Source organism: Macaca mulatta, chromosome 19, assembly GCF_049350105.2.
Source record: "Macaca mulatta isolate MMU2019108-1 chromosome 19, T2T-MMU8v2.0, whole genome shotgun sequence".
NCBI classification, from domain to species: domain Eukaryota; kingdom Metazoa; phylum Chordata; class Mammalia; order Primates; family Cercopithecidae; genus Macaca; species Macaca mulatta.
In genome coordinates, this window is record NC_133424.1 from 43,516,501 (window position 1) to 43,543,916 (window position 27,416).

At 48.4% G+C, this 27,416-nt stretch overlaps 2 long non-coding RNA genes across 2 annotated transcripts; one reads left to right on the forward strand and one right to left on the reverse strand.

The window, feature by feature from the left end:
- The first annotated feature begins 563 nt into the window (after nucleotides 1-563).
- LOC144337366 (uncharacterized) lies at nucleotides 564-21,645 on the forward strand. Its single transcript, XR_013410408.1, has 4 exons — nucleotides 564-740; nucleotides 893-1,047; nucleotides 2,603-4,916; nucleotides 21,000-21,645. It is a non-coding gene; the product is annotated as an uncharacterized LOC144337366 (long non-coding RNA).
- Nucleotides 818-26,962, reverse strand: LOC114674037 (uncharacterized). The gene is made up of 3 exons (XR_003724963.2): nucleotides 26,650-26,962; nucleotides 14,827-14,911; nucleotides 818-1,150 (listed from the first exon to the last, which is right to left on the reverse strand). It is a non-coding gene; the product is annotated as an uncharacterized LOC114674037 (long non-coding RNA).
- Between the last annotated feature and the right edge of the window lie 454 nt (nucleotides 26,963-27,416).

Here is a 27,416-nt window from a genome sequence, read left to right on the forward strand (position 1 = left end):
CTGCTTTAATATTCCTTTTTCTTTATATATTTAACAATTTGTTATCAATTGTTAAGGAGAAAAATAGTTTTTAGTGGTTTTCTGGAAATATTGTATTTTACGTTCCCACCAGCCTTACTTGAGAGTGTCTCTTCAGGCCAGGCAAAGGGGGCTCATGCCTGTAATCCCAGCACTGTGGGAGGCCAAGGCGGGAGGATCACATGAGGCCAGGAGTTCAAGGCTGGCCTCCATTCTATTAAAAAAAAAAATCTAAAGGAAAAATAAGACAATGCTCATTCATTTGCTCATTTTTTTAATCAAATACTCTCAAAACACACATCAGATAGAAGCACATTCAAGCCTGGCCACAGCTGTAAACAAGACAAAGCCCTGCGCTTGTAGAGCAGTCCATAAGCTCCACGGTTAGGAAAACAAACAAGGAACAAACCAAGAAAGCAGCCCCCGCGGGGATGTTCCTGGCCTTCTGCGGAGGGAAGCAGGGCGAGAGGCACTGACGACGGGCTGGGGAAGGAGCTATGCTAGGGAGGGGTTCTGGGAGGGCCACTCAGAGGAGGTGGCGGTGAGGAGACCTGAGTGAAGTGAGCAGCGAGTCACCTGCGGATCTGGGACAAGCAGTTCCCCGCAGAGGGAACAGCCGGGGCGAAGGCTCGAGGAGGGGAGGGGCTTGGTGTGCCTGAGGAACAGTTGCACGGAGCCCCCTGTGGCTGGAAGGGAGAAGGCGAAGGAGGAGGCGGCAGGAGGTGAGATCGGAGGCGTTGGGGAGGGGACGGGTGGCAAGAGCCCGGAGAACCTTCTGGGGCACAAGACGGAGTTTGGATTTTCTTTTGGGTGTGATGGGAGCCGTTGGGGACTTTGTGCGTGAGAGCGATGAGATCTGATTTCATTTTCCCAGGATACCGAATGCTCCTCCGGTTGAGAATGGAACCCAGCATGCCCGAACTGCCGCAGGGAGGCCGATTCAGGAGGTCACTGCACCGGCTGGGCTTGGCCTGGAGTGGCCTGGTGCGGGGAACCTGGCGGCACCGGCCGTTCACACTTGCTAATTGAGTAAGCAACCATCCTGGGGGTGGAATCTTGATGTGTTTCTTTTCTGAGCCCCTTGTCAGCTGGAATGCTCTGGTAGCTCATCCCTCAGGAGATCTGGATGTCCCTGAAAATAGAGAATCAGGCTGAGGGAGTTGCCCTCAGGATACACCACCCCCCATCCTCCCCAGCCCAGAAATCATCTTGGCATTGGCCTTGAGTCCAACCAAAACGCTGGACAATCAGGGGCTAAACTAGGAAAGAAGAACGTTCTGTTGAAGCATGATCGTCATCTGCAGTTGCAGGAGCTTTCGTGTCCACCTTCACAGGTGTCAGCATAGAAATCATGCTTTTCCCAAAAACACACATCCAAAGTTTTCCTGCATCCAATGCACCACGTCCTGGAAGGAAACACAAAATCTATGTGGTCTTACACATTTTTTCAGGGTTTGGAGATGAATAGATTCCCAGGACTGATTTCCTCCCGGGTTCTAATATCATCCCACTATATTTACATGGGAGGAAAATGATGTTTTTCCTCCTCAATCATTTTAAAGTCATTATCATCTTTTGTATGATAAAAATGAATCAAACTGTTTTCTTAAGATAATTCTTGTAAACTTGAGGTACCTATTTACAGGCCCGCGCATCTTATGTCCCAGAAATTACACTCACCTTTGCCTCTTCTGTTTCCATGGTCCCATTTCTTCTACTACTAACTATTTTTTTTAATGATACAGGGTCTTTCTCTGTTGCCCAGGCTGGAGTGCAGTGGTGTGATCACAGCTCACTGCAGCCTCGACTTCCTGGGCTCAAGCCAACCTCCTGTCTTAGCCTCCCAAGTACCTGGGATCACAGGTGCATGCCACCACACCTAGCTACACTTTTTTATGTCTTATGTTTTGTAGAGAAGGGGGTCTCACTATGTTGCCCAGGCTGGTCTCAAACTGTCAAGTGATCCTTCCATCTTGGCCTCCCAAAGTGCTGGGATTACAGGCATGAGCCACCCTACCCAGCCCATAATCCCATTTTACCATGCACCTGGTCCCCAGTTTCTCAAGAGATCTGTGTCTGCCCTTGTCCCAGTCCCTCCCTTGGGGAGGTTGCTTCTTTGTAGCCAGAAAAAGCCCTTGGGGTGATGGAGGATGGGGGAACTGTAGGCTGGGGCCTGAGGACATAGTTTGAGGCAGGTCCTGTGCCATCTGGGGGCTGAGACACTGGGATCAAATATGTCAGAGGTAAATTCACGACTTCCATTATCCTTGCCCAAATCTAGGGGGACTGCTGTTTGTGCACCAGGGGGACGACAGGCTCAGGACGGGGCTCTTCTGTGTAAGGCAATTTGGAGATTCAGCCAGTGTCCTAATGCCTGGGGTGCCACCTGGTTGAATGAATACAAAGGCAGCAGGGGAGGAGGTCCTTGTGTGGATACAGGTATCAGGGACTCCAGGTGGGGGTCACTAACCTGAAAACCCATCTGTCCCAAGTAAGGCACGTGATAAGAGAAGGGCATCTCCAAAAGAATACCTTGGGCACGGTGCTAGTACAAAAACTAACACAAGACTCCCCCCGTCTCCAGTATTGGCATGGAAAAGTCTCCATGCCGGCAAGTGACACTCAGCACTGACCAAGGACATCTTAGTACCAGCAGTCTCTGACACACACGCCAGACCCCCAAGGTATCACAACTGACCACAGCCCATCCCAGAGACAGCATCACCACAGCAAAGCAGCCACAGCATAAAGTCAGAAGGTCCTTCCACCCCAACCGCTGCAACAAAGGCACTTGCTGACAGGAAGCAGTGAGAACATACGTGGTACACGTATGGACACGCACATCGGTGAGCATCTCTCCTCTGGACTTGAATGCCTCTGCTCTGCGCTGGCACTCAGCGTGATACCTGGCACATGGTAGGCACTTAATGAGTGTTTTCTAAATATAGGAAGGAACGGGGGGAATGGAAGGACTGTGTGAACATCATCCAGCGGCTTGTTTCTCTACCAGTTTCATATCCAGAAGGCAGCATGACATTTCAGGGTGGAACTCGGGCCATGTTGTCAATTTCATACCGAGCATCAACTGTGGGGGGAAAGAAGGACACGCATGCCCAGGGGGCTGGGTGGTTTTACCTCCATACAAAAATCACCTTCCAAGAGACACTCCCCAAGTTCTGCCGAGGAAGGACACAGCAGAGGGGGTCCGCCTGCCTTCAAAGGTGGCCAGCAGAGCAGATGCCAGTAGGCTTGAAGCAGAGCCCTTGCCACCCACTTGGCAAGCAGGTAAAGTTGGACAAACCCTGGTCTCTGTTGCCCCATCTGTAAGATGGCACTAATTACCTAAGCTTGTCTCCAGACTCTAATGACATAATGAGCATGAAAGCCCCTCATTAGCCAGAGAACAAAAGGCATCGTTATCCCATGTTTAAAGGACACCGTTTGCCACTGGACAGAGCAGAGGAAGAGGAACAGGATGGCGGCAGAAGCCTGATGCTCTTGGCCCATCGCCTATCAGCATCACATCTGAGCCTGGGATCTCCAGCCCTGGGCTCCTGCCTCTCCTCACGGGGACCCAGAGCTGCCTGGAGGGCAAGACCCCAGTGAGTGCTCAGAGCAAAGGAGCCACTGCAGACACTCAGAGTGGCAGCCCCATGTGTGCTCCAAGTGACCGCCTTTTACCCGGTGCAAGGAGCAAGGACACGATGGGTGGAAAGCGGGCAGTGAGGCCTCCCCATTTCAAAAGGCTCCTCCCAGTGGCCCGACCAGACCCCCAGAGAGGGCCTCTCCATGCCCTTCATCAGAGAGCAGACGTCTCCACCACCACCAGGCATAGAAATCACCTCCAACGAAAGCTGCTCAGCTCCCTCCGTCTCAGAACAGAGTGGCAAAGGCATGAGAGCTGCTACGCATTCGGAAGTAGACAAGCACATATAATAAACACAGACAGGATCTGCCCATTTTTGGACCCCTGCATTAGATTCCTAAGCAGATGCTCTGCCAAGCTCACGCCGCAAGATTAGCGTGGGAGGGACTGGAGGAAGGGCTCAGACACCCGGACCCGCTCTCTCCCACCAGGCTGCGCGTCTAGGAATTGTCTGTGTCACATTCCTCCTGTCACTAAGAGAGGGCCCACAGGGACGAGATCCCACCCCAACAGCAAGCCCTGCCTATGTTAAAGGCAGAGCCTGCATGAGTCAGAGCCGACTCCTGCACCCCGTGGCCTGTTCGGGGGCTGCCCCGTCCCCACCAAGGGTGCCCTCTCAGTCACCTTCACTGCACTCAAGCTTACCCTAGCACATTTTAAACCAGGAACGCTCTCCCTTGAGCTATCTTCTAAGGGACTCGAGGATGAAACAGTGAGACTGGAGACTGGCAGGAGTTCACGGTCAGTCTGGGGAAAGCAGATCCAAGCAGCCATGAGAAAACCCCAGAAGCAGTCAGCCAGGAATCGAAGTCCAGTATCATGTGGCCCCAACCGAGCCCCGGAGAGCTGAGCAGAGGCCTGTGTGGCTGGGCAGGCAGGGGACATGTCCTAGAAGGAGCAAGCCTTGAACTTGTGGTCTGTAGAACTTGCCCTTCTGACCCAAGGGTGACCATAGACGAACGTTAAATCAGCACCCCCGGCCCTGGACCACGCCTGATGGCCTGGAGGAGTTTGCTTAACCTCTCCAAGCTGCCCCTTGGAGAATATAAGATCACAAACCTGGACCTCGTCCCACCCAGGAGACGCCATGAGGAACACAGTCCCCGCAGCTCACAGGAAGTTGCAGACCAGAGGTGAAAGAGTATTTTGCTGGGAGATACGTTAACCACCCCGAAAGTTAGGGGATTCGCCCAGCCTCCAGTTCTACACAGCTCTCACCTCACATTGAGCACCAAAAAACTCAACAATCAAGGTAAGTGCAATCTCTTTAAAAATCAAAATTAATGCATTTTTCAAAATCCGTAATGAGCAAGATTATCAAAATTTTAAATCAAGACAAGCTCTGACCTTGCTACCTCACTCAGCACGACCTGGCCGTTTCACACTGTCACAGGACAGAGTACTCCATCCTCATTTCACTCACCACCATTGTCATTAAATATTCACCGGAGTGATGGTTGGATTCGGTTTTGCCCCTACAAGGGCGAAGGTGGCGTGCTTCACTCGTCTTTGAGTACCTGGCACCTAGCTCAGAGTTTGGCACATGGAAAAGCGGTGCCCGGGGAACACCCAAATGAACATTGTCGATGGAAGTTGACCCTGAAAGCTGTGCTGAGAGCTCTTCTCTGCTCAGATGCCGCGGCGGGCTTCTGCTTGTAGCCCTGGGGGACTCTCCACTCGACCCGATCGCTGCCACTGTACAAGCTCCTACATTCCCGAACGTAGAAGCCAGACCTGCATGTGTATCTGTTTGTTTGTTTGTTTGTTTGTTTGTTTGTTTGTTTTTTCGTTTGTTTTTGAGACAGGGTTTCATTCCCATCGTCCAGGCTGGAGTGCAGTGGCACCATCTCGGCTCACTGCAACCTCTGCCTCCTGGGTTCAAGCGATTCTCCCGCCTCAGCCTCTCCTGCCCAGGCCAGCTGGGATTACAGGCGCCCACCACCACGTCCTGGCTAATTTTTATATTTTTAGTAGAGACGGGATTTTGCCATGTTGGTCAGGCTGGTCTCAAACTCCTGGCCTCAAGTGATCCATCTGCCTTGGCCTCCCAAAGCGCTAGAATTACAGGCGTGAGCCCCTGCGCCTTGGCCCAGACCTGGGTTCTAATGACCGCTTTGCTTTCATTTGTGAAAAGATACTTTCATTGCAGAGCCGATGGGATGCAGTGGAGACACAAACAATCCAGCAGGTCCCGGGACAATGTGTGACTGATTTTCTGCACCTCCAGGACGTGTCTCCACCTCACACGAGGGCCACTGCCAAATGGCCGTGGGAGGGTGTGTCCTGCCATTTTGGGCACTTGGGCAGCTGGGCTTCCGCTCCCAGGAGCCAGGTTGGATCCATTCCAAGACAGTCACTCTCTGTCCACTTCTCCACAGAGAATATTTCTATATTGAGGAAGTTTAATTTGAGGCCAGTAGGAATCATAGTGTATGGGTTTGCCTGAAACAGGCTCACATGCAGGCAATGGCTAAGTAAAAATCTCCAAATAGCCATGCCCTATTTTTGCATTTTTATGAGTTCTTTCAAAGGAAAAGAGAAGGGGCGGGGGGTGGGGGAAGAGATTAAGAATTAAAAGGCTGAGCACAGTGGCTCACACCTATCATCTCAGAGCATTGGGAGACCAAGGCGGGAGGATGGCTTGAGGCCAGGAGTTTGAGATCAGCCTGGGCAACATAGTAAGACCCCATCTTTAGAAAATAGAAAGAAAAATAAAATATTTAAAAAAAGAACTACAAGATGTTTCCCTGTCCTTACCTGACCTCCCAGTTGCAGGGGACTTAGGAAGGGAGGGGAAAGTGCAGGGGGCCTCCTACAGGGGCAGCCGGGTCATGGGTCCTGCCAACAGCCTCTGCCCAGCTCCTCTTCGGTAAGCGGGCATTGGCTCCGTCCTCTGTATGCACCTGTTCTGTCTCCTCTGACTTGGAGAGACAGCTTTGCCTTTCTGCCTCAGAAGATGGAAAAAGGGGAGAAGTACCCCAATATGTCACCATTCACTCCCCCAGCTCCTGGGAAGATGCCCAGCTGAGAGGTGCCCAATGCCAGCAGGCCCAGCACTGCCAGCTCCCAGGGACCCAGGCCAAGCCAGAGACTGGCCTGGGTTCATTGTAGAGTGGAGGTGGGTGAGGAGAGAGAAGCAACATGCAGTTTTAATTCTTTGTTAAAAACGTGGCTGAGCACGGTGGCTCACGCCTGTGAACACCCTGGGAGGCCAAGGCAGGCAGATCACTTGAGGTCTGGAGTTCAAGACCAGCCTGACCAACATGGCAAAACCCTGTCTCTACTAAAAGTACAAAAATTATCCAGGTGTGGTGGCGGGCGTCTGTAGTCCCAGCTACTCGGGAGGCTGAGGCAGGAGAATCGCTTGAACCCAGGAGGCAGAGGTTGCAGTGAGCCAAGATCATGCCACTGCACTCCAGCCTGGGCAACAGAGTGAGACTATATCTCAAAAAAAAAAAAAAATCACAAACCCTACCAAAGGGTGAATCTCTCTTTCAGAAAGGACATTAGGTGCCATTTTCCTGCTGGAAGCCCCACAAGTCCCCATGACTCCTCAATATACAATTCAAAAAAGGCCTCCAAATTGCCACCTGCTGTCATGCTAAGCATTGGAACGTTCTGCTTGACCTTTTATTAACATTTTTCTAAACCAATATGTTTGGTGTGGTGGTTTTGTTTTTTTCTTTCTTTCTTTCTTTCTTTCTTTCTTTCTTTTTTTTTTTTTGGCTACAAGCACCCTGAGGAATTATGAAAAATACTTTTTTCTGTAGTTTATCCCATATGCTCTTAATAGGCTCACAAATATAATACCATTATAAAAAAGAAAAACTGCCAACTCTGCTAAAAAAAATTGTCATAACACTAAATTATTATATAAATATAAAAGGAGTGTGTCTGTAAAATATTCACTCAATGAACATCCCAAGGTGATGGTTTTGCTATGTTGCTTTTATTCCTGAGAGACCTATAACGCACTCGGATATGCCACATGTCACCACATGAATCAGGCAGTTAATACATGTGCTTTTTAGAAGCAGGGATGCCTTCCCGATAGAATGTGCTATAAAAAAAATGTGGAGATCCGGCTGCTTTGTCTGATAGGCATAATTTAATGTCTTGCTTATAATACTGCATCTTAAGGAAAAATACACACTGTCCTATGTAGTTATTTACAATATATTGCTAAGTCTATGCAAATATGTTTCCCCGAGCCCGGGATTATATAACAAAGGTCAACAATGTTTGAAATATTTTGAAGCATATTCCCAATATGCGTGGTGTATGGTGCTAATATCCAATATATGCACATATATCTTAATATATTTCCAGATCTTTCTGTTCATTGTTCTCTCTGTAGCTTCCCACAGAATACTATTAGAGAAATGTTTTCTTCTGAGTAAAGCCAAACATTGCCTATCCATCTTGGAAAAATTTATTAAGGTGGCTAATTATGCGGTCCTTAATATTGCATTAGTACAGAGGTTGCTCAATGCCACTGCGGAAGAGAAAAAGATAGAAGCCAGTTCAATAATACTGAAACCAGAGATGCAATACGTGCAAAAATCAGCACACACCTATGTCGTCCTATCTTTCTGCTCCAGATTTCCAAATCAGGCAATTCCACTTAGGGATCACACGTGTGCCTGTGCACCCACACGCACACACACACGCACACACATGCTTGTGATCTGGTGTGCACAAAACCAAGATTACAAGCCACACATTCTGCTTCTCCCTTCCAAATATTGCAGATTTTGCCTTTATTTTCCTGAGGGGAATTTTATGATCACCTGTGCCTTTCATTCAAATCACTTCCCTCAAGAGAAAAAAAAAAATGGTTTGGCTAATTGCACAAGAGTAGGGGAAAGGGTTGTGGAAACCAGACCTCCGCTATCCAAGCCACCTCCAGAAGATAGCGTAAAAGACAGATTTGTTTGCATGAAAGGTATATGAAATCTGAGCCCTCAATTCTGTCTCCCATTTCAAATTATATCGTTCCTCTATCCTTCTCCAGTCACTGGGTTGAACCAAATTGAGAAGACTACAGTCAAACAGACACCAAAACAAGGGACTGAGGTCATTAGAAAGAGGCCAATCCCCAGAAAAGATACTCTTCCCTGGTAGGTGGACCGGGCTGGACTTTGCAGGTGGCTTTTCGTATCTGTGCTGCTGTGACTCTGTGTAGCTGTCCCAAACTCTGGGCCACAACATCACCCAGAGGTTGATTCTGGCAGCTTCAGACTGCCTTGGTATGCAGGGCCCTCGAAAACCCCAAGGCTAAATCCTTCCAGCCAATCCATGTTTTAAGACGCTACAAAAATCACCCATTTTCAAGGACTAATGGAGTATGTTTAGATGCGGCTATGGAATTGATGTATTTTTTTATAATCTTTTTCCGTGTTATCAGTCCAACCAGCCACACAGCCCACCTGACGAGGATTTTTAAAAAGAGCCAAAGCTGTGAAATCTGATGCTTTGCACCTCTATTGCCAGCAGAAATGAGTTATCTAGAAGCTTCTTGAACAGAATTCTTTCAGGAGGTGAGGCACAGTGGCTTACGTCTGTAATCCTAGCACTTTGGGAGGCCAAGGCAGGAGGATTGCTTGAGGCCAGGAGTTCAAGACCAGCCTGGGCAACCCATCTCTACAACAACAAAAAAAAAAAAGTTTTAATTAAAAAAATAAATAAGTTATCTCAGGAAGGCAGTCAGACATACAATGCAAGCCTCCTCATGAGAAAGTCAGCTCTGCTGTTTCTCCAGAAGGGAATGTCATTGCCAGAAATTCACGCCTATAATCCCAGCACTTAGAGAGGCTGAGGCTAGTGGATCACTGGAACTCAGGAGTTCAAGACCAGCCTGGGCAACATAGTGATTGAAATCCTATCTCTTTAAAAAAAAAAAAAAAAAAAATTAATGACCTTCTTGCTTGACTCTGGCCATGGGGTTTTCTGAATCCCCGTAATGATCCCACAAAGTGTGGGGGAGATGGGAAGATAGAACAACACACATGTACACTGAAGACAGTTCCTATTTCCTCCTAAGCCATCAGCTGCTTTATGGAAACTTCCAGAAGGTTTTGAGGAAGGGTTTTCACAAGGGCCGAGAGAACTGCAAGCATCTTTGTTCTCCCACTGGAAATTCAACTGTATATAAGACAGAGCAAATGTTAAATCATTTAAAGAGAGCTATTTTTCATAGTTTCCAGTACATAAGTGTGTTTCAGTACATGTTATTGTAAAATAGTGTTCCTACTTACGTTCTTATGCATCTGTTGTTGTGTTTACTCATTCTTTCGTTCTGACTTTTAGAAATAGCAATAAATCTATTTTTTAATCCCCTCTGCTGATGACTGATTATTCATTGCTAGAAGGGATGGAAGGAGGTCCATGTGAAGAGTGATCCGCCCTCCAGAACAAGCTCCACTTTCACAAGATAAACAGGGTCCGGGGAGATTCCTCTTTTGTCCTGGGTAGTTTATGCAAACTAAATAAGGACTTGGTGGCAGCTCAAATAAATATAAATTACCCTCCAGTGGAAATTCCAACCACTTGTTACAGTCAATTTCAGCAAGGAGGAGCCAAGGGTGACATCTACACAAACAATACAATTCATTTCTATACTGCATCCCTAATACAAAGATCGCAAAGGGCTTCGCAGGAGTCGGTTGTCACTGATCTAAACCAAACAGGGTGGAAGCCAAGAAGGCAGAAGGAGGAGGAAGAGGAACTGCTGCTTCTGGACCCTGGGAAGAATCCCAGCTGTAATTGAAATCTCACCAAAGCAAGTGCCTAGAGAGGTGTGTAAGTCAGGATGAGGCAGGCTCGTACCGCTGCAACAAACAGTCCCAAAATCTCAGTAGTTTGATACAAGTGTTAATTTATTTCTTTTTTTTTTTAAGTTTTTAGAGACAGGGTTCTGTCGCCCAGGCTAGAGAGTAGTGGCTTAATCATGGCTCACTGCAGCCTCAACCTCCTGGGTTCAAGCAGTCCTCCTGCCTCAGCCTCCCGAGTAACTGGAATTAACAAGCACATGCCACCACACCCCGCCAATTTTTTTTTTCTTTTTTTGTAGAGACGGGGTCTCCCTCTGTTGCCCAGGCTGACCTCACACTCCTGAGTTCAAGCAATCCTCCTGCCTTGACCACTCAAAGTGCTGAGATTACAGGAGTGAGTCACTGTGCCCGGCCACAGTGTTAATTTCTTGTGCTGAGAGTCTGGGAGACTCACAAGAGCAGCTGTCCCACATTCCATGTGTCTCAATGATCAGGCTGTATTGTTCTGCAGCTCCTGTATCTCAACACAAGGCCTCTGTGGCTGCCCAGGCAGATGAAGTGAAAGAAAGCCATAGTTAGTCACACACATGCTCTACTATGCTTTCACCGGGAAGCAGCCTTTTGACCAGAATAAGGTACATCTTCCTGTTTGCAAGGGAGCTGGGAAATGTGGGAGAAGAGAAGGTCATGTCTGGTGAACATCACTAGTTCTACCCCAGGTGACAGACAATTTCACAGAGCCACTCATCGCCTGGGGATTGCAGAATACATCACAAAGGACCCTCTAAGCACTTTCCCTAAACTATTGTGCAATATGTTTGCCCCCTCTGTCTACAACTAAACTGTGCTTTACCTGCATTCCTTGGGCTAAGTGATGGAGCACACTTAATTTCCTCATCTGTAAAATAGGGATACCAGTGCCAGTCTAACAGGCTACTATGAAGACCTAAGACGATGCATTTATATAAACTGCACATCACTAATGCACACATGTGTGTTCGTGGAAATAACAGCCATAGCTACTGGGCTAGCATTTCAGCATGTAGGGCAAGGAAACCCTGGTTCAATGCCTAGAACTTAGCATCCAGAGTAGTCACTGAATGGTGACCCCCATCCAGTTCCATCTGACTTCTAACTGGCTGCTCTGGTGATTGATTGTTTTTAGTGCCTTTCAAATTTACCTCTGCTTTAACATATCTGCTGATGATATGAACGTCTGTACTTATGTCTACTAGTTCTTACCTTAGAGTACTGGCTGGGAATTTTTTTGTTTTCTGACGTGGTGTCTCACTCTGTTGCCCAGGCAAGAATGCAGTGGTGCTATCTTGGCTCACTGCAGCCTCTGCCTCCATGGGTTAAAGCGATTCTCCTGCCTCAGTCTCCTGAGTAGCTGGGATTACAGGTGTGCACCACCACGCCTGTCTAGTTTATGTATTTTTAGTAGAGATGAGGTTTCACCATGTTGGCCAGGCTGGTCTCAAACTCCTGACCTCAAGTGATCTGCCTGCCTTGGCCTCCCAAAGTGCTGGGATTGCAAGTGTGAGCCACTGTGCCTGGCCTACTGGCTGAGATTTTTTTAATGAGCTTTTTAATGGCATCTATCCCAGATACCTTACAATGGGATTCCCTTGCAGGTGCTTCCATTCGCACTTAGCCCGTGGTCAAACCTGTCTATTTTGCCACATTCAAAAGTGAATTCCAATGAATACTGGAGAAGGCCACAGGGTCTGGTTATTTTTCCAATCACATAATGCTGATTTTCTTGTTTTGTTTTGTTTTCGTTTTTTTGTTTTGTTGTTTTTGTTTTGTTTTGTTTTTTGTTAACCACATGTATTGCAAACCCTTCTTCCTAAAAGCTTCTTGGCATGTGGTCATCTCTGGGTCACATCAGAAAGGACCAGTTGCAAACAAAACCACCTTGAGGCTGGACAAAAGGGAAAGAATGAGATGGACTCTTTCTTGCTGGGTTCTTTTGGAGATGGCATGGCATAGCAGGGTGAAAGAAACTTGGCTTTGAACTTCAGTTTCAATCTCAATTCTGCAATTTGTATACGTGCCCTTAAACAGATGGTACCTGATGTAGTTTAGATACTTGTCCACATTGAAATGTCATGTTGAAATGTAATTCCCAATGTTGGAGGTGGGGCCAAGTGGAAGGTGTTTCGGTCATTGGGGTGGATCCCTCATGGCTTGGTACTATCCTGGCAATAACGAGTGAGGTCTTGCAAGCTCTGATTGTTTAAGAGTGTGTGGCTCCTGCCCCTTCTCTCTTGCTCCTGCTTCCGCCATGAGAGGTGCCTGCCCCCTCTTCGCCTTCTGCCATGATTAGAAGCTTCCTGGGGCCTCACCAGAAACAGATACAGGTGCTATGCTTCCTGTACAACCTGCAGTACTTGAGCCAATGAAACCTCTTTTCTTTATAAATTACCTAGTCTCAGGTATTTATTTAAAGCAGTGCAAGAACAGCCTAATACAATGTCCTGTTGTGGGGCCTTTCCTGGCGGGAGAGGAGGGTGGTACAGGGAGGACTCCATAAGACAACAGGCCAAGGACTATGGCTTGGTAGGTACTGAGCATTTGATGAAGTCTAGTTCTCTTACTCAAGCTTCAGGTGACACACTCATCACAGGGCACCTGAAGTATCACAGGACTGTGCCAGCAGAGGAGTCATGGACAAGTTGGTACAGGATGTGTGCAAAAATAGTATCCTCTTTATAACTTTCTGTTGACAAAAATGGAGCCATCTCCAGAAAGGAACCATGAGACCTTCTCATGGCTTGAACTCTGACCTCCAGAAACGTCCTCCAACAGAGCTGTCCAATAGTGGGTTTTCCTGCCCAACAGCCCAACACTTTGCCACCTGCTCCAATGCTATAGTAGGCGACCCCGGCAGCAGGATTGGAATGATTATTGAAGTCGTTGCTTCATTCTCAGACTACACCAACCAATGCCCAGTTCAGCTTTCCCCACCAGTCTCTTGGCTATTTCAACCGAATTACAAAAACGCGAAGATAAAATAATTAGAAATGCTCATTTGTCACTGAGAATCTGGCAAGCAAAACCTATATTTTGCAAGCAGTTTTAATATTGTGCTTTTTCGTGCTTTCCTAAACTAATTTAGCCTACTAATTTTCTATAATTACCTGCATGCTCTTAGCTTCCGCTGGTCAGATGAGTTCTGAGACACTTATATAACTGGCATTAAAAAGATGCATTTAGCGGCTCAGATGGTTAAAGTAACAAAGCCTATAGAATCCAGAGGTTATTGTATTCTCCCAAAAGTACTTAAATAATAGCCTAAAATCTGAAGAATTACTTTAATACTTCAATAAAAATAACCCAATTCAAAACATTTTCAAGGAAACAGAGTTCTTTGCTCTAGGCTACCGAGTAATGGCTGAGAAAAAGTATATAGCCTGTCACTTCTGATTAGAGAACTGTGCCTCTGTGCTTTGAATGAGGGGCATGTCTGGTAATAGGAAGTGCAGATATTAAAGTTAATAAAATAATGTGGAATACGATATATATGAAACTTGACCAAGTAGAGCGCAGAATATAACATACATTACCCTGTTCAGTCAACTCCTGTGGCCCGGCATCTAATGACAAGCTTAATTTCTGTTTCCAATGAGAGTACAGCTAAAAATACAATTTCCAGATTAGACAAATATTTTATCCGACTCCCTGACAAATGTAACCAAGAATGGCTGACGTGTCTACACAGATGCCCAGCGACCATGAGAGGGAATGACTAGGATATTGCAAACTGCTCAGCGTCAAAAGTCCGTGAAACCCCATCATCTTTGAGGTCATTATAAATAATTAGTTGCAGACACGGAGATGTTGAGGCTTCGCAACTAGGAAAGGACAAGGGTGGGTCCATTTCTCTCCTGCCCTGGGAGGCTCTCAGCTCCCTCTCGGCACAATTAGGCCTCCCCAAACCATCCAACATCAAGGCCCCTGAACACCCATTATTGCATCTTTAATCTAAAACCCCAACGCCAACCATAATGGTTTTTGTTTTTCGATACATTAACCTTCAACTTGTATTTTCACTATTAAATAACCAGCCTGAGAACCACCTAGAATTCTTTTTTCCCGGTCACCTACAAGAAACCATGCAGTCCCCATGATGTGACCCTCTTAAGGGATTTAAAAGCAATTCAATGAGCTAATCTCAGTAAACCTAGAATTAAAGTTCTTGTTTCCATATTTCACTTTCAAAATATTTAGAACTTTGACAGATATGACATTATGTTTTCATTAAAACAGCTGATTTCAAAATGCTGCTCTGTGCAGAAACGCCATAAACAGTTTATGATGAACTGCCACGCTCTTAATTAAAACAATAAATCCAGCACACAATATTTGTGCAGCCTCCGGTCTGACCTTTGCCTCTTGCTATCCACCACCAAGCCGCGGCTGCGTTCCCAACGCCAGACGTGGAAGGTTTTAAAACATGATCTGAAAGGCACTAAAGATAAAATAAGAGAAAACGTACCATTAGTCTTCGCAGTTATGATTAATTCAGTTCATATTTTACAATCTGGTTATGGAGTAAAACTGCAGACTTTACATCAAGTATTTGCCATTCACTATACCTAATGTATAAAAATGCTTGATATTTTAGAAAATGGCACCAAGCTAATTCACCACAACCCCATGAAGGACAGGAATTGAAATAATAAAAACAGAGAGTGATTCGCTATCCATCCAAAGCGAAGAGCGGATCGCACTCATTGGACGGTCAGCCTTGGACGATAAATATGTCGATTGCAGCCCGGCTTCACCACGCCACGTTTATCTCTGTGCTGTGAGATTTCAGATTAAAATATTCCCTAAATCTCTCACATCTCACATGACCCAGAGCAGGCAACAAGGGTGTTAATTACCAAGCAGTAATGACAGTAAATTTGTTTCCCTGGCCTGCAGTCACCAAGCTAACCTCCAGACTTGCCATCCCCAAGGAACGAAACGATTCTGAACTCGGGCTCACTTGCTTGCACCCCATAGAGAGAGAGCACTGGGCTGGCTGGGGGACCATTTTGCAGCCTCTCCATGGAGGGATGCGTGGACAGCCAGCATCTGAGCTCCAGGAGAAAATGCTCCTGGCTGTCTTTGGAGCAGAGGCTTCCTGCAGGAAGGGGAGGCAGTGTCCAGGCACCTTTGAGGGCATGGAGACCTACCTCGTGATGCCCTCAGCAGGCTGGCCCCCAAGACACCTCCCCATCACACCTAACATGAGCATGTGTTCCCCATGCCCTTCCTCCAGGCTTTGTCTTACCTCCTTCTGTGTCTTTCCAGCCCTCTGTCCCCATCCGCTCCACATCCATATGACAAACACATGCACACAGTACATGGACCCATACAGACCTGGGGACAGCAAAGCCTCTGAGGCTGGGAGACCCAGGATGACAGTGAGTGGGACCCAGCTCTGCAGGTCCTTGTCTGAGTTGCAGGCAGAGTGCACCACGGTTCCAGAAAGATGGAGGAGAGGAAAGCAGTGATGGCCACGGGAGGCCTTGCAGGCTCGCAGCCCCGGACCTGGGTCCCTTCTGCCCACATTAGAAACAGTAGAACGCCAGGTGGGCCACCTCTCTCTGCGAGGGCAAGACCCCCACATTGGCCTACCTGGCTCCAGCCTTTGCTCACCTCCAAAGCCTATCATGCCTTTCCTCTCCCCTCTCCAGGACCCTTACTTCCCTCCAAGGGCCCCTTCCAGCCTACACAGCACAGTGGACTTAGAACTGTCATCGGGACCTGAGCCCTGGAGGGAACCAGTGCTACGCACCCCTGCCTGCCATGGAGCCTCTGAATCAGCTTCCAGGGAAGGCGCTGCCAGAGCCTTTCTCCCATCTGGTCCTAAAGATGTGCCTCAGCCCTTGTTTGGTTGGGGAATTCTGTCCCAGCCATCCTAGTTGTGAAAGGGCCCTGCAGGAAGGTTGGGCTCTGGGGGTCCCTGAGCATCATCCAGGGCTTCTGTGCTCCCCGGGCCCTGCCCCATATGCAACATGGCTCTCTGCCGGGGTTCTCACTCAGTGTCCTCGCTCTGTGTGTGTGTGTGTGTGTGTGTGTGTGTGTATGTGTGTGTGTGTTCGGATGGGATCTCATTATGTTGCCCGGGCTGGTCTTGGAACTCCTGCGCTCAAGCGATCCTCCCACCCCAGCCTCCCAAAGTGATTGGATTATAGGCGTGCACCATCATGCCTGGTCAAGCCTACAGCACCCAGTATTCCCAGGCGGTCTCCCATCCAAGTACTATCAGGTCCCAACCCTGCTTAGCTTCCAAGATCAGATAAGACCGGGCACATTCAGGGTGATACTAGGGTTATGCCTCACACTTTCAATCAAGCATCAGAGTTGGGATGGGGCCCATCCACCTCCCTGGCCTCACAAATTAAGGTACCCTAATAGCAGTTAAACCCCTCTGCCCCCCACCAACTGCCCCTACACCCAGGCACTTGGACCAGAAGGAACAGCCCCAGACCCTGGGCACCTGCCATCCCACCCCTACATTTTCCAGCTGTGCAGCCCACCCTGGCCCACAAGGTCACACTACATGTATCCCTGGGATCACAGTGGCTCCTGTGAATATCACCATGTTTTAGAAAACTGATAGACCAAAGGAATAAAGTCGCCATCCTGAAGGCAACCAGTGAATGAGTGGCACCACGGAATTGGAATTGAAACCCACACCCAGCTGAGCGAGTGTGGCTCACACTTGTAATCCCAGTATTTTGGGAGACAGAGGCAAGAGGATCCCTTGAGGTCAGGAGTTTGAGACCAGCCTGACCAACATGGTGAAACCCCATCTCTACAAAAAATACAAAAATTAGCCAGGAGTGGTGGCGCACACCTGTGGTCCCAGCTACTCAAGAGGCTGAGGCAGGGGGATCACTTGAGTCCAAGGGGTTGAGGCTGCAGTGAGCCCTGTTCGTGCCGTTGCACTCCAGCCCGGGCAGGCAGTCTCACTGCAGCCTGAGAGTGAGACCCTTTCTCAAAGAAAAGAAACCCACATCCTCTGCCTTTAGGGCTGATGGGCCCTGATGGTAATGCCCACCACCATGCTATGCAACCCAACCCTCAGTCAGACCCTTGAGTTTCTCAAACTGAGACCCATAGATACATTCTCAGGGGTTCATGACTCCTTTTGGTAAGTTTTAATTTTTCTTTTCTTTTTTTTTTTTTTTTTTTTTTTGAGACAGAGTCTCTCTCTGTTACCCAGGCTGGAGTGCAGTGGTGCGATCTCGGCTCACTGCAACCTCCACCCCTGGGTTCAAGCAACTCTCCCGTCTCAGCCTCTGGAGTAGCTGGGATTACAGGCATGCACCACCACGCCCAGCTAATTTTTGTATTTTTAGTAGAGTTGGGGTTTCACCATGTTGGCCAGGCTGGTCTCCAACTCATGACTTCAGGGGATCTGCCTCCCTTGGCCTCCCAAAGTGCTGGGATTACAGGCATGAGACACTGCACCCAGCCCGAGCAGTTATCTTTGATGTTACTCTTGTCATTGTTTTGAGGTGCCAAGAACTACACCCATATAACATGAGGAATTCAACCGATAAATGTGCATGTTCTGACCACTTCACCAACTGATTATTCCTTCATCTCCCTCCCTCTCCCCAGGCCTTCCTATTCCCTGAGACACAACAATATTGAAAACTGGCCGAGGAATAACCCTAAAATGTCCTCTAAGTGTTCAAGTGAAAGGAACAGTCACTTGTCTCTCATTTTAAATTAAGAGCTAGAAATGATTAAGTTTGGTGAAGAAAGCAGGTCGAAAGCTGAGATAGGCTGAAAGCGAGGCATCTGGTGCTAGTTAGTCAAGTTGTGAATGCAAACAAAAGTTCTTGAAAGAAATTAGAAGTGCTACTCCAGTGAATGATAAGAAAGCTAAACAGACTTATTGCTGATATGGAGAAAGTTTGAGTGGTCTGGATAGAAGATCAAACCATCCACGACATTCCCTTACGCCAAAGCCTAATCCAGAGCAAGCCCCTAACTCTCTTCAATTCTATGAAGGCTCAGCAAGGTGAGGAAGCTGCAGAAGAAAAGTTGGAAGCTAACAGAGGTTTGTTCACGGGGCTTAAGGAAGGAAGCCAACTCCATAACGTAAAAGTGCAAGGTGAAGCAGCACGTGCTGATGGCGAAGCTACAGCAAGTTATCCAGGAGATCTAAGATTACTGAGAAGATAGGCACACTAAACAATAGATTTTCTTTTTGTTTGTTTGGGGTTTTTTTGAGATGGAGTTTCACTCTTGTTGCCCAGGCTGGAGTGCAATGGCGTGATCTCGTCTCACTGTAACCTCCGCCTCCCTGGTTCAAGCCATTCTCCTGCCTCAACCTCCCAAGTAGCTGGAATTACAGGCATGGGCCACCATGCCCAGCTAATTTTGTATTTTTAGTAGAGATGGGGTTTCTCCATGTTGGTCAGGCTGGTCTCGAACTCCCCACCTCAGGTGATCCACCCACCTCAGCCTCCCAAAGTGCTAGGATTACAGGTGTGAGCCACCACGCCTGGCCTGTTTGTTTCTTTCTGAGACGGAGCCTCACTCTGTCACCGAGGCTGGAGTGCAGTAGCGTGATCTCGGCTCGCTGCAACCTCCGCCTCCAGGGTTCAAGCAATTCTCCTGCCTCAGCCTCCTGAGCAGCTGGGACAACAGGTGCACGCTACCACGCCCGACTAATTTTTGTATTTTTAGTAGAGACAGGGTTTCACCATGTTGGCCGGGCTGGTCTCAAACTCCTGACCTCAAGTGATCTGCCCACCTTGGCCTCCCAAAGTGCTGGGATTACAGTCATGAGCCACTGCACCTGGCCTAAACAATAGATTTTAGATTTTCAGTGTAGATGCAATAGCCTTCTGTTGGAAGAAGATGTCATCTAGAACTTCCATAGGTAGAGAGGAGAAGTCAATGCCTGGTTTCAAAGCTTTAAAGAGAAGGCTGGCTCTTCTTAGGGGCTAATGCAGCTGGTGACTTTAAATTAAAACCAATGCTAATTTGCCATTTCCAAAATCCTAGGGTCCTTAAGAATTATGCAAAATCTACTCTGCCTATGGTCTAGAAATGGAAAAACAAAGCTGGATGACAGCACATCTGTTTATAGCATGATTTACTAAACAGTTTAAACCCATTGTTGAGAAACACTGTTCACAAAAAAAAAAAAAAATGTTTTTTTTCAAGATATTGCTGTTCATTGATAATGCACCTGGTCACCCAGGAGGTCTGATGAAGATGTACGAGAAGATGAATGTTGTTTTCATGCCTGCTAACACAACATCCATTCTGCAGCCCATAGATCAAGGAGTAATTTCAACTTTCAAGTCTTATTATTGAAAAAAATACACTTCATAAGGCTATAGCTATGATTGATAGTGATTTCTCTGATGGATGTGGGCAAACTCAATTGAAAACCTTCTAGAAAGGACTCACCATTCTAGATGCCATTAAGAACATTTGTAATGCATGGGAAGTACTCAAAATGTCAACATCAACAAGAGTTTGGAAGAGGTTAATTCCAGGCTTCATAAATGACTTTGAACGGTTCAAGACTTCAGTGGAGGAAGTGATTGCTGACGTGGTGGAAATAGCAAGAGAACTAGAGTTGGAAGTGAAGCCTGAAGATGGGACTGAACTGCTGCAGTCTTATGACCAAACTTGAATGGATGAGGAGTTGCTTCTTATGGATGAGAAAAGATAGTGGTTTTTGAGATGGAATCTACTCCTGGTAAAGATGCTGTGAACATTGTTGAAATGATGACAAAGGATTTAGAATATTCCACAAAGTTAATTGATAAAGTAGTGGCAGGTTCTGAGAGATTTATTCCAATTTTGAAAGAAGTTCCACTGTGGGTAAAATGCTATTAAACAGCATTGCACGCTGTGGAGAAATCTTCTGCGAAAGAAAGAATCAACTGAGGTGGCAAAGTTCACTGTTGCATCAGCCACTCCAACCTTCAGCAACCACCACTGTGACCAGTCAGCAGGCCTCAGCATCAAGGCAGGACCCCCCACCAGCAAAAAGAATATGACTTGCTGAAGGCTCAAACCATCATTAACATTTTTTAGCAATAAAGTATTTTTAATTAAGACATGTACATTGTTTTGTAGACATAATTCTATTACACACTTAATAGGCTACAGTATAGCATAAACATAACTTTTATATGCACTAAGAAACCAAAAAATTCATATGATTCTCTTTATTGTGATATTTGCTTTATTGTGGCAGTCTGGAACTGAACCTGCAATACCTCCAAGGTCTGCCTGTACACTCTTCTAATCATCAGGGACTAAAGGGATGGGAGCAGAATTAATGTGCAACTTATGCACTGGGGTTGAAGGAAGACCAAATGGAATTATAGAATTCTGTTCATGGACGTGTAAGCCCTGAGTTAGTCCAACCTCAGAGTGGGAAGAAGAGAGTCTTCAATAAGAAGACTCTCCATTGAGTCACCTCTGAGTTTATGCAAGTCCATCCAAGTGGGCAACTGGAATCTTCTCTCTGTTCTTCCTTATTCATTTCTTCTACAGTTTCCTTGGCCTCTTTCCATTCCTAGGTGTCCCCTCTGGATCCATGCCCCATGCTGGAGGGACAGCATCGGATCTTTCAGCTCCTGCATCACACTGAGGATTTTAAATATCTCAGATTCTTCAAACTGTACCAATGACACTTTCTTGCTCATCTTGACAGCTCTTAGAGAATAACTTTCATGTGTTGTTATGCCAATGAATTATCTCCTTTTTATTGGTTCCTCTGGAAGGAATGATGGAGATAAAGAAAGAAGGAGGCAAGGAAAGAAGAAATCCCTACCTTGTCACCAGTGATATCATCACTCATCGCCATTGCTGGAGCATGGCTGAAACTCCATTTCTGGGAGCTGACTGAACTTCCTTACTCAAAACCAGACTTAATCTGAAATTCAGCCTGGTGATATTGTTGGGAAACACTTCTCCCAGAGTATCTGGGTGGGGTGGAGGGACTCTCACCTCCAAGTGAAACGGATTCCCACCTCCAAGAAGAAAAGTGATGGAAGAATTGAGTCAGCTCCACCTCCACTCCACCCCCAAGATATGTAACATTACCAGTCTGGAAAGCATCAGGGTCATACTTGTCAGTTCCCAATTCATGTTGTAAATAACGGTTTCATTTCAGCGAAATAACATCATCCTTCCCATTAAAGGAATGTTGCTGTTTTAAAATGGTGCTGGTTTCGTAACATTTTTGTTTTTAATTTGTAAGCGTGGCTTGGTTTTGTAGTTTTATAAAAGCTGTAAATATAAGGAGTTTGTATCTACTTTGGTAAGATCTGTAGTCAGGACTGTTACTCTCATTTCTATTGAGGAGTGATGAGGATGAAATGAATAATGTTCAGCTCCCTGCTAGGTACATAGGAAGAACTTAGTAATTGTTACTGAATGTTGATGTTGTTTCAGAATCATGTATATTACAACAAAATAATTCAAGTTATTATTGAAGGTCTACAAATAGTGTTTGCTTGTTTGTTTGTTGTTTTTTCAGACACTGTATCTCATTCTGTTGCCCAGGCTGGAGTGCAGTGGTGTGATCATAGCTCACTGCAGCCCCAACCTTCTAGGCTTAAGCAGTCCTCCCACCTCAGCCTTCCAAGTAGCTGGGACCATAGGCGTGCACCACCATGCCTGGCGAATTTTTTGCAGTGGAGGGGAGGGGTCTTGCTATGTGGCCCAGGCTAGTCTGAAACTCCTGGCCTCAAGCAATCTTCCGGCCTTGGCCTCCCAAAACACTGGGATTACAGGTAAGACTAAGATCAGTCTTTTTTTTTTTTTTTTTTCTCTAGATAAGCTACATGAATCAAGCTTGAGGATGAAGGGGCTGAGCCACTGGGCCTCCAGGAGGCTGGGTCTCACTGGGAGGGAATGAGTCGGCCTAAAGAAGTAGCCATTAACTCACGAATGCCCACTACACACTGGGAGGGGTGCTGTGTAAAGACAGGAGGTGGGAAGTGCAAGAGGTTGGAAAGTGCAAGAGGGTGGAAGGAGAAGAGAAAAGCAGATTAGAGCAAAGGAAGGGCATTAAGAGCACAGAGGGAGCTTTCTCACTCATCCCCATTGTTCCAGCATGGCTGAGACCCCATTTCTGGGAGCCAGCTGAACCTCCTTACTCAAAACCAGACTTACACTGAAATTCTCTCCGCCCAGTGATACGGTTGGGAGAGCACTTCTCCTGGAGCATTTTGGTGGAGTGGGAGTTTCTCACCTCCAAGCCTTTCTACCTGCCAGGAACTCTACCTCTACTCCCTATTCATACACACCTGATGAAATTCCACCCATTCCCCCAGATTCTCATCATAAGGAGAGAGCACGTAGGTCTATTTGGAGCTGGTGTGAAAATCTCTCCCCAAAGCCAAGGCATTGGTGGATTAATATTACCATTTCTTACCCTCTCCTTCTTGGTTATCAAGACAGACCGCAGAGTGGAGGCCTAGTACCCTGGGGGGTGGCATCTGCAAGGTGGGGACTCAGTGCCGTTGAGGGTGGCATTTGCAGTGTGAGGCCCCAATGCCCTGGAGGGTGGCTTCTGCAGAGTGGAGGTTCAGTACCCCAAAAGGTGGTATCTGCAGGGTGGAGGTTCAGTGCTCTGGAGGGTGGCATCTGCAGAGTGGGGGCCCAGCACCCTGGAGGATGATATCTGCAGGTGGAGGCTTAATGCCCTTGAGGGTGGCATCTGCAGGGTGGAGGCCCAGTGCCCTGGAAGGTGGCATCTGCAGGGTGGACGATCAATACCCTGGAAGGTGGCATCTACAGGGTGGAAACCCAATGCCCTGGAGGGTGGCATCTGCAGGGTGAAGACTCAATATCCTGGAGGGTGGCATCTGCAGTGTGGGGGCCCAATGCGCTGGAGGGTGGCATTTGAAGGGTGGAGGTTCAGTGCCTGGGAGAGTGGCATCTACAGCGTGGGGGTTCATTGCCCTGGTGGGTGGCATTTGCAGTGTGGAGGCCCAATGCCCTGGAGGGGTATTCAAGAGATCCACCCACCTCAGCATTCCAAAGTGCTGGGATTACAGGGGTAAGCCATCACACCTGGCCTTGCCAGGTGTTCTGAAAAGAAGAGATCAGGACACAGACACACTGAGGGAGACCACGTGAAGACACAAGGAGAAGACAGCCTCCTACAAGCCGAGGAGGGAGGCCGCGGAAGAAACTAACCCCCCAACACCTTGACCTGGGGCGTCCAGCCTGCAGAGCTGCCAGGAAGCACACTGCTGTTGTTTAAGCCGCCCCATCTGTGGTCATTTGTTCGGCCGCCCTAGCAGACTCATACACCTTTGGAGCCCAAAAGTCGAGAACTGACGTGAACTTCCCTGTGTTCCACTGTGCTGTCCCTTCCACCAGGCAGATCCTGCCCAGTTGGTCTAAAGAAGGTGGGCAAACGCTGAGCATCACCCCCGACCCCAGCCACCGTTCTGCCCCCTCGGACTCGCACCCCAACATTAGAGGTGGACATGACATGGATCAGCACAGGGAGCTGGTTACCTGGGCCTCCCTCAGTGCCGACGTCAGTAGGAAGGACCCGGGGCAACCCCCATTGACATAGTTTGGATATCTGTCCCCTCCAAATCTCATGTTGAGATGTGACTTCCAATGTTGGAGGTGGGCAGAGGGAGGTGTTTCGGTCATGGGGGTAGATCCCTTATGATGGCTTAGTGCCTTTCCCACGGTCATGAGTGAGTTCTCACTCTGTTAGTTCACGCGAGAGCTGGTTGTTTAAAGGCGCCTCCTCCTCCTCTCTCTCTGGCTCCCTCTCCTGCCACGTGACATTGGCCTGATCTGCCTTCACCCTCCACCGTGATTGGAAGCTTCGTGAGGTCCTCACCAGATGCAGATCAGGCCCCATGCTTCTTGTAAAGCCTGCAGAATCTGAGGTATTCCTTTTTAGCAGCACAAAACAAACTAATTCGTGCATGCATCTGCACTGGGTTGGTACTTTGTGGTGTACTTTCCACTGTCTGCCCAGGCACAGAGCAATGCTGGGTGCTGGCCCCTCAGTGACTGTGAATTCCTGCAGGTGGCCAGCCTGGCTCCACAGCCTCCCCAGAGCAGCCCACCATACCTCCCCACACCACCCGTGCACCCAGGGACACCCACCTCCCGGTCACTTACGCCACTGCAGTGCTGGGCCCTGTGGTGCAGGGCGGGAGGGCCAGAGGCATGGGTGGGAGCATAAGAACTCCTGGGGCTCAGCTTGGCTTTACAAGGGGACAAATGGACCATTTCATTTCCCTAAGTAGCCTTCCAGGAACACTTCCACACGGGGCTATAAAAGAAGGTTTAGAACGAGGAACTTTTAGAGGGGCTTTTATCTCTGTGAGTGTCTATTGAGTTTTATACCCCTTCAGGGTATCTGATGACTGTGGGCGGAGTGGGAAAAGGCCTCTCATTAAATGCACGAAGGAAGGAATGACCAGAAATGCCAGAAATGTGTTGGACTCTTTGCTCTCTGGCTTTCAGGTAATTATTGGGAGTTTTAAAACTCAGCTCCCGGCCGGGCGCGGTGGCTCAAGCCTGTAATCCCAGCACTTTGGGAGGCCGAGACGGGCGGATCACGAGGTCAGGAGATCGAGACCATCCTGGCTGACACAGTGAAACCCCGTCTCTACTAAAAAATACAAAAAAAAAAAAACTAGCCGGGCGAGGTGGCGGGCGCCTGTAGTCCCAGCTACTCGGGAGGCTGAGGCAGGAGAATGGCGTGAACCCGGGAGGCGGAGCTTGCAGTGAGCCAAGATCACGCCACTGCACTCCAGCCTGGGAGGCAGAGCGAGACTCTGTCTAAAAAAAAAAAAAAAAAAAAAAAAAAACTCAGCTCCCATGGGAGAGCAGGCAGGAGAGTCAAGAGCAGCACCCTCTGGCTGCTGATGGTGATCTGGGTCCTAGGGGAGGTCCAGGCAGCGGCCTGCAGCGTCCCACCCCTGCCAAGGCCTCCTGAGGGCCACGATGGGCAGAGACAAGGAGCTGACCCACTGGAGGGGGCATGCCATGTGCACCTGCAGGCATGCAAGCCCCACAGACACCTGCACACACACACACACACACACACAGAGCATGCTTGCAGTCACTCCCAGGACCAGGGTCACCCACAGGGACCTGGAAACATCCATCCCCCCTTCCTTGGACCTTCTCTTCCCTGGTCAACAGGCCTGCACCCAATTCTACCCCCTAGGCCCTCCTTTCACTCCTCACCTCCCTCCCATTCTCTCTCTCTTCCCATCCTCGTAGTGACAACAGGCCATTTTCAGAAAAGGTGGCCAGGGGGCAGCGCCATTGCTTCTGGCCACCACCTGCTGAGCACATCTGGGACAAGCTGCAGTAGCCCTCCTGGGACCCAGGTCACTGGATTCCATGAGGCCGGGCCTGACGCCAGTGGCCAGGTGAGGGATGGCAGGCCTGAGAGTGAAGGGCAGTTTAGAACCCAGCTCTCACCTCCCTCCCTTCCAACTTAACAGCCAGCCACACCCTCAGGCTCTGGAAGGGAGTACAGCTGGGTACACAATGAGCTCAGGTGCCCCCAGGTCCCTGCACATTTCCCCACTTGCCTCAGAACATCCCCTCCACTGCCATCCGTGTGTTAATGCCAAACCATGGGCTCCAAGGCCCCAGTGTAGAAGCATGGGTTAGAGTAGGCTTAGAGCAGCAGAGCCCAGCCAAGCAGTCACACTAGCTCTGTAGGCCACCCAGTCAGTACTCGCCAGAGCCAGGCACAGTAGCATGTTCTTGGGAACGCGGGCTGGAGAGCTCTGACTCCAGCTTTTGCGCTACCTGCCCACTGACTCTAAGTCTTGGTTTCCTCATCTGTACAATGGGAGAGAATCACCGAAGTAAGTCACTTCGCAGGCCTGTTGTAAGAGCAGACAACACACTGCATAGGAAGTGCTGGGCACCACGCCTGGCCCACGATTTGGCTCTCAACTCCAACCATCACCATCTTGGCTATTTTCCTGGCTACCACTTTCCTACTAACACTGCATATCCTACCCAATGTAAACAACCGCCCAGTGACCCGCAAAAGGCTCAGGCTTGTCCAAGAGCCAAGCAATCTACATTTTCCCACCAACCTGCAGGGACAAGCAACAAAAGCATTGGCCTACGCTCAGCTCCGTAGCCCCCACCCACAGGACTCCAGTAGCATCTGACCCAGGGCCTGGCTGGGCCCCATCTGTCTGGAAGTCTTACCCGGTTCTTTCTCTCACTCCAAGGCCTCCAGATAACCGTGGAGGCCAAGACAGCCAGAGCCGAGCTCGAGAAATCGTTCGGTGCTGACGAGGAAGGACGCTGGCATTCCCAAGTCTATTTCCATCTCGGGACTCAGAAATTTTCCAGAGACACTCTTCGCACGGCGGTGAAGGCAGGTGCTTGCCAGAACAGTGCCCACACCCCCTGCTCCTAAAACCCTGCACCCCGACCCCCCAGCGAACACAGGTTGTAACTTCAAAAATCAGGAAACGGAACATTGCTAATTCTCACGGCAGCATTAACTCATTCACTTGCACATATGGGGTACTTGGATCCCAGTAGGTCTTCTATATATATAACTTATTATACAGTAGGTGCAACTTGGGAGAATTAATGTTGCTATAGGAACATTCGGATCAAGGCTGGCTTCCAGAGGGAAGAGAGAAAAAATAAGTTTTCCTCCTCAGTGTACTTCTCTGTTTTGAGTTTCAGAGAGGAAGGAGCGGTGTAATCAAGTCAGATGAGGCAAGGAGGGGCTTCCCCTAGTGGTTTGGGGAAGGTGAGAATTCCTGGAAGCTGCTGGCTGGGGAGAGAAGACAGAAAAGCTCAGAGCATGATCCAAGTGTCTTTGTGGCTAAGCAGACCAGGAAAGGGACTTCAGGGGCCAGATCCCCCAGCCCTGGCCAGCAGCTCCAGGCACCAAAGCTGGAACATAGTCTTGGGGTGACCTTCCCTGAGAACGGGTTGAAAGCCACCTAAAAAACAAT